Source organism: Sceloporus occidentalis, unplaced genomic scaffold (genome assembly GCF_023333645.1).
Source record: "Sceloporus occidentalis isolate IW3139 unplaced genomic scaffold, rSceOcc1.0.p SCAF_3, whole genome shotgun sequence".
Lineage (NCBI taxonomy): Eukaryota > Metazoa > Chordata > Lepidosauria > Squamata > Phrynosomatidae > Sceloporus > Sceloporus occidentalis.
In genome coordinates this window covers 22,056,361-22,066,410 of record NW_028316983.1, presented here as the reverse complement: position 1 = coordinate 22,066,410, position 10,050 = coordinate 22,056,361, and positions in this window count along the sequence as shown.

Genomic DNA, 10,050 nt, shown 5'->3' with positions numbered 1-10,050 from the left:
TGTGTTTAATGCACAAAATTACAGGAGGGCCTTGCTATCCGAGGCCTTACCATCCACTGATTTAAGGATCTGAGGATAGCAAGCCCCCATTGTCCCCAATGGCAGCGTGTGCATGTGGCCGTGCTGCCATTAGGGACAGCCCGTTGTCCCCAGTGGTGGCACGTGCACACAGCTGTGCCACCATTAGGGACAACAGGACTTCACTTGAAATCCCGTTGTCCCTAATGGTGGTGTGGCTGCACATGCTGCCATTGGCAACAAAGCGGGCTGTCCCTAATAGTGGCATGTCCACATGCATGCACCGCCATTGGGGACAACAAGGCTTGAGGTCCCATGGATTTTGGTATCCGTGGGCAGGAGGAATTTCCCACAGATACCAAGGTCCTATTGTATTAAAAATATTATGTATAAAATTATCCTCAGGCTATGTGTGTAAGTTGTATGAAACATATATGAATTTCATCTTTAGACTTGGATCCCATCTCCAAGATATCTCATTATGTATATGAAAATATTCAAAAATCCAAACAAATCTGAAATCCAAAATACTTCTGATCCCAAGCATCTTGAGAGATTCAACCTGTAATAATACCTCTGTGTGGTTGTGTGTGTGCATGTGTATTTAAAAATGCTTTCTGACTTCCTGAGCTTTTGGCTGGCTATCAATCCAACCAAACACAGGGGAACAGCAATTTAATTGGTAACAATGGATTATTAACAAAAGCAGCAAACTGTTTATGCACATGTGAGTATACATCAAGAACACTAAAACAATTGACTCATGGAAAAACACACTCATAAATAATAAATCCAAAAATCAAATTACACTATGATAATTAAGCCATAAATTAATTACATGGAGAGGCCCCAAATCCAAACAGGGAGAATAATTAAAATGCCAGCAATTATAACAGGCTTCAAAAATATATAGCAGAAATCTTGTTCACAGACACTCTGGCTGGTATATAGCCAATAGTATAGATGATACTCCAACAGAAAACTTTGCAGAAGTAATTCCACAGGCACTTTCCAGAAATAAATCCAAGAGTTAAAATCCCAGCAGAAAAAAAAAAGGGGGGGGGCATCAGCATTCAGCATTATGGAGGAACCCACGAATTATTCTTTCTGTTTCACCTCATCTGAAATACAGGCTACATGATTCACTGAATTACATACTACACAACATACAAAACATTGTAAATCTGCCAGAATCCATAATAATGAAACCTTACAACTAAAATAAATCATACTTACATACTGCAAAGGTGAAATACAAGTTCAAAGCATCCTATGTCTTCATTTTGTGGATTTCTCCAAACCTTACTGTAAACCAGCTATCCTGTAACTTAATACTAACTGTGTTTAATATAAATCACCTATATATACAGAGGCAAAGGCAGAAGACTTACTTACTTGTTGCAGGTGATACAACCCACCTTATACCCTGAATTAAAGGCATATACTCAACCAATCCTGAAGATTTCTGTATACCATAATCCACTTTATAATTTAGCCAAAAATGAACTTCAGCATTCAGTTTAAATATCCAAAATCTTTCCTGAGAGCGTTTCAAATGTACTTTAAGACTTCTATTCCTAAAATGAAGTTTTGTACAGAAATGAGGCCCACCCCATTGCAAAATTGGCTACATTTGCATCCTAAATAGAGTTTAAATGTTTGTGAGCATTCTATGACATTACATGCAGCTTAACTTCATAGAATTTGCAGGTGGCACCATTCTTTAGCCTGTACATTAGTACAAGGGACCATCGGTTGGTGGGAGTGAGCTTGATAAATAACATCATATGCACACACACACATGGAAAAAAATGTGCCTATCTGCTTTTGTTGCAGTTGGGCTGTTATGTCGATATGGAAACAGATTTCTGTAAGAAAGCTGTAGTACCTTGTTGTTGTTATATACCTTCAAGCTGATTCTAACTTATGACAGAATTATCACAGGGTTTTCTTGGCAAGATTTATTCAGGGAAGGCTTGCCATTGCCTCCCTTAAAGGCTATGACTTGCTTAAGGTCACCCAACTGGTGTCCATGGCTGAATGGTAGTCTCCCAGAATCCTAGTCCGATACTGAAATAACTATACCACACTAGATCTAGAGCCTTATCAAACTACAAATCCCAAGATTCTGTAGAATGTGTTCATTGCAAATAATGTGATACCCTAACAATGTACTTGTGCAGTATCAAGCCTAGCCTGAACTTGGAAGTTAACAGGTTATATAGTTTTGATGTAATTATCTATAATGGGTTAACGGAAGAAGTGAGATAAAGAAAACACAATGAAGTCACATTTCCAAAGCAATGCAACAAGTGAAAACAATTTATTTTTGATGGAACAAATAATGGTTTTTGAGATGTCTATCCCAGCTACTCTTTGTTAAAAAATGTATGTGTGTCTGTGGTGTCTATTTCAAGCAGTTAACAAAAGCATGGCCACCATTTTGCATCCCCCATAATGCCCCAGATCTATTGTTATTCTAAGCCAGTGAAAGCAGGATGATGAGTTGGCTGCCACTCCCAGGCACATGGAAAACTGGCCTTCTTTTCATGGAGGAGAGGGGTGAGAAAAAGGAAATTTCCAGACTTCTTCTTCTTCTTCTTCTTCTTCTTCTTCTTCTTATTATTATTATTATTATTTCCTTTCCCACCTTTGCCCAAGGCTCAAAGGGGTGTACAGTATGATAAAATACAAAACACAATTAAAAGCATTTAAACACACAGTTAAAGTACAATACTATAAAACCATTAAGATACATTCATAAGAGTACATATATAATTAAAATGTCATGATTTTAAACTGACTGGATGACTGGATAGACCTGCCAGAAAAGATAGGTTGCATTTGCACTGCAGAAATAATCTGGTTTGACACCACTTTAACTGCCATGGCTCAGTGCTATGGAATTCTAGGAACTGTAGTTCACTGCGGCACCATTTCTGCAGTGCAGATGCAGCTATAGTCTTTAATGCTGTTTTAGAAACAGTCAGCATTTGCATCTGTTGTATCTGCTTTGGCAGGTCATTCCACAATCTGGGTGCAGCAGATGAAAAGGTCCTCTGGGAAACAGTTGCTAGTCTAAGCCTGGCCAGTTGGAGCAAATATTTCTCAGAGGATCTGAGTGTACAGGATGGATTGTATAGTATAAGATAGAATCCATGAGCCCATGAACAGAGCTTGTACTTGGCTGCTAGTATAAAGGGCTCTTTCATGCTACACAATTATAGTGCAATATTGCATTTTGCCATGGCAGCATCTTATGGAATCTGGAGATCAGCAAGTTGTTGTTGTCCTATGAGCTGTGGTGACCCTTTTGCGGGGTTTTCTTGACAAAATATGTTCTGAGGGGGTTTGCCATTGCCATGCTCTGAGGCTGAGAGAGTGCACCTTGCCCAGGGTCACCCATTGGGCTTCTATGATTGAATGAGGATTTTAACCCTGGTTTCCCAGAGTCCTAGTCCAATGCTCAAACACTACATCACAATGGTTTTCACATCTGCAGTTTAGGGGGGTTTATTAGAATTCTTAGCCAGAGAGCTTATCAAACTACAAATCACAGGATTCCATAGCATGCTTCTATTGCAGTTAAAGTGGAATAATAGCATTATAAATGTGTGGTGTGAATAGGCCCTAAAAAGTCACTCTGTTCCTACTATTTTATTTTGCCCAGCTGTAGTTTAAAAGAGGGTTTCTGGTTTCTGCTGAGGTGTTTTGTTACCCCTTCTGCAGTTGTCTTTGTGTTTCCCAGCTCATTTTTTCCTCTGAATGTTAGATCTGTGTGTGTCAATATACTGCTATTGTTCTACCCAGTTTTATTCATTTTTATTTTTGGTTTTAATATTTCTACATTGCTTTGAATTTCTTAAAAAGGAAAACACTGAACTCAGCCGAGAAGTCTGAAAATTATATAAATAAAGCGAAACAACTTAGTCATCTTATACTAGATAAAGAGATCTTTCCTCCCACAATCCATAACAGAAATGTTTGAAAGAACATTTGCTGCGAATTAAAAAGTTCAAAGAAATAGGCAGGCACTGTGTGAATATACTTGTTTGATGCTTGGATACATTCAGAGACAATACCTTTGTTAAGCTACATGGTCATTAAGCCTATGATATTTAACCAAAGTTCAGGGGTGTCACTGGGATGTGTGTGGCGTGTATGCCGTACTGGGTAACACCTCAGAGGGGGTGAATGCTCACTGTACATCACAGTTTCCCCCTTCTACCAGCCAGGGTATCTCTTCTGTCTGCCCACTGCATGTACTGGTGATATCGGGGTGCTTCTACCAACTGGCAGCCATGCCAGGATAGGGAGGTGCTGGCTGTGGCAGCATAAGTGGTGGCTATGAACTCCTCCCCTTCCCCAGAAGGAAATGAGTTAAAGGTCACCACTGCTACCATCCCCTACCTTTCCCACCAGGCCAGCAGCACCTCATCCCTATCACTGTCCTGTCCTCCCCTCCCTGTCCCTGAAGGCAGGGCAGGGCATCAAGAGGGAAGGGAGGACAAGGTGGGGGAACTGCTGCTATCCAAAAGTCTCTTCCTGATCTGGCAGAGCTGCTGTTAAGGGGAGGGGGGAAGGGAGACAATTGTAGCAGTGGTGGTCACAGACGTCTTTCCTTCTGGGGAAGGGGAGAAAGTCCATGGCCATCACTGGTGCTACTACCACTAGCACCACCATTTTCTGGCACAGCCAGAGGCCCTGCTAGACTCAGAAGGAGTTGCTGGGCACCAGCAGCAAACCCCCCCCCCCCAGTAGGTGGATGGAAGAGGCACCCTGGCTGTGAGGGTGTATGCCAGGCAGCTTGGCTGGGACAGGCAGGGAGGCAAGAGAAGGAGGGCAAATGGCAAGTGTCTCCTCCTTACCTGCTGCTGCTTTTCCTTCCACCACCCCACTTCTGCTTTCTCTCCACCTGATTGTGCCTGTGGGCAGCAGCATCAGTGATGGCATGTAGGAAATGTGGAACAACCAGATGACAGCTAGGAGAGAGACACCCAGTTAGACCCTCCAGAGAGATGTATGCATGCTCCTCCTGGCTGCTCTGGCCCGGGCTTCCCTTCAGGGGAAAACCTGGGCCAGAGGAGTGTGTCCTTTTGGATGTCATGCCCCCCCCTTGCAGTCCTCCCTGCACCAGGTGACAACTAGCATGAGGATGCCACTCCCTGCAGGGGGGATTTCAGGGCACTAGGCTGAGTAGAGCTGCTATAATGGTGGTGGTGGCAGCATCCTCCTCTTCTGTGCCTCTCCTTCTTCTAGGCCAAGGGGGATTCCTGGGGACAGTGGAGTCACTAGGTTTTGCAACACCCAGTGCAGTAATTCATAGTGACCTCCCCCCCCCCACTTTGACCCCTTCCCATACCATACCATACCATACCGAATTCTTAGTAATGTCTTTTTGTACTAATGTTAATCATTAATCATAATATCTTTATAGTACTGAATGTAATCGTAATAGTTGTGACATAAGCAACTTGGTAAAATGTGATGTTTTTAATGAAAAGTTTTCATTTTTGTTTAAAAAAACCCAAAATTTAAAATCTAAAATCTGGAACCTATCTTTTGTCCAACCACTAAGCCTTGCTTCACTCACACCATCTCTTCAGCATTTTAAAGGGACACAGACTCTAAGATAGATTTTTGCAGAGCAGTGGTGTCCCCCAACCTTAGGGTGTCACCTGGTGCAGTCTGTACCCCCTAGTCACACCACTGCCTGGGGATTCCAGTCCTTTCTTTGCTCAATGGGCAGAGGGAAGTAACCCAGACCAGATCCCTCCTCTACTGGCAGCTCCCACTCATCAGAGCTGCAGGGTGGCAGCCTGCCTGCATGAGTTAGCACACTGGAATGACACAAACCCTTCTCAAAGATTTGTTAGTCTTTAACAAGGTGTGGCTACAGACGAAGAAACCAAGACATTTAGGCTACATTCATGCCACACATAGTATTACTCATGTCTGTCAACATTTAAAAGTCCTGTAGTAGCCCATTTAAGTTTAATAATCTTGTAGTAGTCCATGTAAGTTATTTCCCTTGTTTAAATTTCCCTGACTGCTGACAGCACTCCATAATCCAACTGTCCATGCTCTCATCCATGTGCGAAATAAAGCAGAAAAAACTAGGTCAGGGATTTCAGTACCTGTATTTGTTAAAATCCCAGTCCTACATATATTACTTAAAATGAAACACACTCATACACACACTAAAATTGCTTGGTATTTCCTAGGAGTGAATAATATATTTTAGTATTTGTACATTCTGATCTAGGCTAATGGCCAACTGTCTTCTTGCAAAGTTTCTTAGCAGCAGGATATACTTTTGTAAGATTATCTGCTAAACGTTATTCTTTTCATTCTCATCATGTACACTTCTCATCAGTCAGAAATTCAAGAGAGGAAGCAAAAACTAGATAATACACCCAGAACTGGAAAACAGAACTGTGAGGTAGAGCAATAGTTCTGGGTTTTTTCCCTCTGCATTTATTATGGTGAAATTGCAGTATTAAACACATTATTGATGGGATTGCCAGCAGATCAGTCAGCACATTAGTGATGAGTCTACTGCATCTGATGTGTTTATTGACTGTGGACATTGTTTACCCTGCCCTTTTTAATATCCAAGTATACATATAGCTTTTAAACTGAAGCCTACACCAGTAAACTCACATTGTCCTATTGTCTGTAATCAGCAATTCACAAAGAACTCCACTGGAAGGCAAAACCATTAAACTACCCTGAAAATATTTATCAACATGGTATGTTTTGCTTTATTTTATTTAGAGGCTGCCCAACAGGCAAATGCCCTTGGGCACATTAGACAGCTACAACAAATGACAAAAATCAGACAGTTGATTCTAAAATAATATTATACAAGCATTTTCAAAAACTAGCAATAAAACTGACAATAAAAACCATTCCAGAGGAGGAGGAGGAGGAAGTTAGTTTAGCATTTTGGTATCTATGGCCCTGTACAGACAGGCCAAAATAAAGCTGCTTCGGGTCACTTTGGAGATATGCTGTTTAAATGATACCTGCGTCCTAAGAGTCTGGAAGCCACACCAAAGCCATGTTCCAGTCCTTAATTGTTAATTTTTTTGAATGTGTTGTAATTTTTAAAAAAGTGTTTGAATTGTTTTAAAGTGAGTTTACTATACACTGCCCTGAGATTTCCTGATACAGTGCAAGGGTAGAATTAGGAAAATTAATAAATGATTCATTGATTGATTGGGAAGTATTTAAAAGGTAGAGTCACTATAGCATAAATAGAAACAACTAGCTGTGTTCTCTGTTCCAGACAGCTATATGAACCTGCATCAAAACAAGAAAGGAGACAGCAGTGAGGGCTTGTCTGCACCAGTGAAAAATGTTATACTCACCCTGAAGCCAGTGCTGGCAGACAGTGTACTTCTAGGGAGGATCTGTGTGTTTTTGCCCTTAACCTGATTTTGTTCTGAACTAAGCAAAGTTGAGAAAAATCCCTGTGTTTCCCAGAAACCCCAGAGTGACCTCAGGTTATTTTGGTTTGTGGAGATCTGGATCGGGTCAGACTCTTTTCTAATGAGTCATGTAATCTCATGATATGCATAAACTATGATAGCCTCAGTTTGGTCATTGTGTCTTCTATCTAGGGAGAGTTCAAGCTTGAGTTACTCTGGGACTCCGCCTCCCTCCCACTTATTTCTCATTCTGGTAGTTTATGACATCCATAGAACTCTGCCAGCACCACATTTCAAACGAATTGTTTTCCTGTCTGCTTTGTTCGCTGCCAGTTTTCACAACTGTACATAGAAAGTGGAAATTCAGGCATGCTTCAGTTAACAAAACCTCTGATAAACTCTTTTAAAAAGTCTTCTTATATCTACCCAGCCCCCCTGCCTGTTTTTCTTAGCCTCTTTCTAGCTGGAAGTTTTTTTAAAGGAGCATTAGCTTCTGGAAGATGGTGAAGGAGGATTGGAGAAATACAGATTTTTGCTTCAGATAGTCCAATGAAGCTCGAGTTGGGACAAATGCGATTCTACTCCAGATGATCCTTCTGTAGCTGTGTGTGTCTGCCTAGAACAGGCAAAGTAAATGGCAGCTGCCTCCAGAATTCCTTATGAACATGCATGAAGGGCAAAGCAGACAGAAAAGGAGAGAGCAGATTAACTTGCCTCAGCATATTAATAAAAAAACAGATCTATACATTTGGCAACCAAAATGGAAGTCTTAAAAAACATGGAGGCTGGTGAAAGAAACATTTCCTTGGATAAATTCTGGGAGAAGCATTCAGGATCCCTAGAAGGTTCAAAATGTTTTTTATTTACCATATATACTCGACTATAAGTCAACCTCATGTATAAGTCAACCTCATGTATAAGTCGAAGGCAGATTTTGGAGTCAAAATTATGGAGTTTGATATGACCCATGGATAAGTCAAGGGTAAAACTTAGGGGTAAGTAACAAAGGATGTAAAGGATGAATCAAAAGAAAGCAATGTCAAATAACTTACAAAATTTCAGCAGTTATAACTGTTTGTGGACTCACCAAAGGCTGGATGGATGAGAGAGTAGAAGAGGGGGAATCAGTGCTTCCAGGACAAATTATATTCAGCCGCTGCTAAGCCTCGGAGGAGGCGTGTGGTGGTCATGGGGGATTCCTTGCTGAGAGGCACTGAATCAGTGGTTTGTGGGTCTGACAAGATGTCTCAGGAGGAGTGTTGTCTCCCTGGGGCAAAGATCCGTGATGTGACAGAGAGGCTGACAAGACTTGTCAAGTCTACTGACCATCACCCCTTTCTTTTGGTTCATGTGGGAACCAATGATACTGCAAGGCACAGCCTTCAGAATATCATAAGGGATTATGAGGCTTTGGGTAGGAAATTGAAAGAGATGGATGCACAGGTTGTCATCTCATCTCTTCTCCCAGTTGAAGGGCATGGTCCAGGAAAGGAGAGGAAAATAGCAGAAGTGAATAACTGGCTCCGTAGATGGTGCTGCCAAGAACAATTTGGATTTTTGGATCATGGTCTGAGGTTCCATGAGGAGAGACTTCTGGCAAGGGATGGGTTGCATCTCACGCCAGTTGGCAAAAACTTTTTTGCCAATAGTCTCAAAAATTTGATCAGGAGGACTTTAAACTGAGTTATGTGGGGGAGGGAGACAGTATTCTGAAAGGCAAAAGGGCTGGAGAAAATAAGTCAAACTGTCATAGAGGGAACAAGACAAACAGTGCAAGGACCCAAAAGTGGGAGGCAAAAAAAAACTTGCACAGGCAGCAAGAAAAGGGGACCCATGGCCTGCGATGTCTCTACACTAATGCACAAAGCTTGGGAAATAAGCGTGATGAACTTGAACTCCTAGCACAACAAAGCAAATACAGTCGGCCCTTCTTATACACGGATTTTTTATACACAGATTTAAGCATACACGGTTTGAAAATGTTCCAAAAAAGTATAAATTTACTTTGATTTTCCATTTTTTATAAGGGACACCATTTTGCTATGTCATTATATGTAATGGGACTTGAGCATACACGGATTTTGTTATACACGGGGGATCTTGGAACCAAACCCCAGCGTATAACAAGGGTCCACTGTATGATATAATAGGCCTCACTGAAACCTGCTGGGATGAGTCTCATGATTGAAATGTAGAAATAGAGGGGTATAATTGTTAGAATCCTGATGTATTCTATCAGATGTATTGAAACTGTGGATGTTGGGGGGATGGGTTGCGCTTTGGCTAGGCTTTAGAGATAGTGATATGTAGTGCTAGGCTGGACCAGGTGTAGACCAACTGGTGTCCTTGAAGCTCTGGCTCGCAGAGGCTGGGAATGCAGTTTCGTTCCTGTGAGAGGAGCAGCTCAGGGAAAAGGGATGGAGGATGGGAAGTAGTGAGGGGAAGGAGGGGTCCAGTTGAGCGGGCTTTTGCTAGGGGTGGAGCAGGGGGGAATTTGTGCATTGGTTTGGCTGGGAGGGGTCAGTCTCAGCTAAGAAGCTGAGTGATGTGGAATTGCTGATTCTGGAACTATCAATAAAGTGCTGTTGATTTATCAATC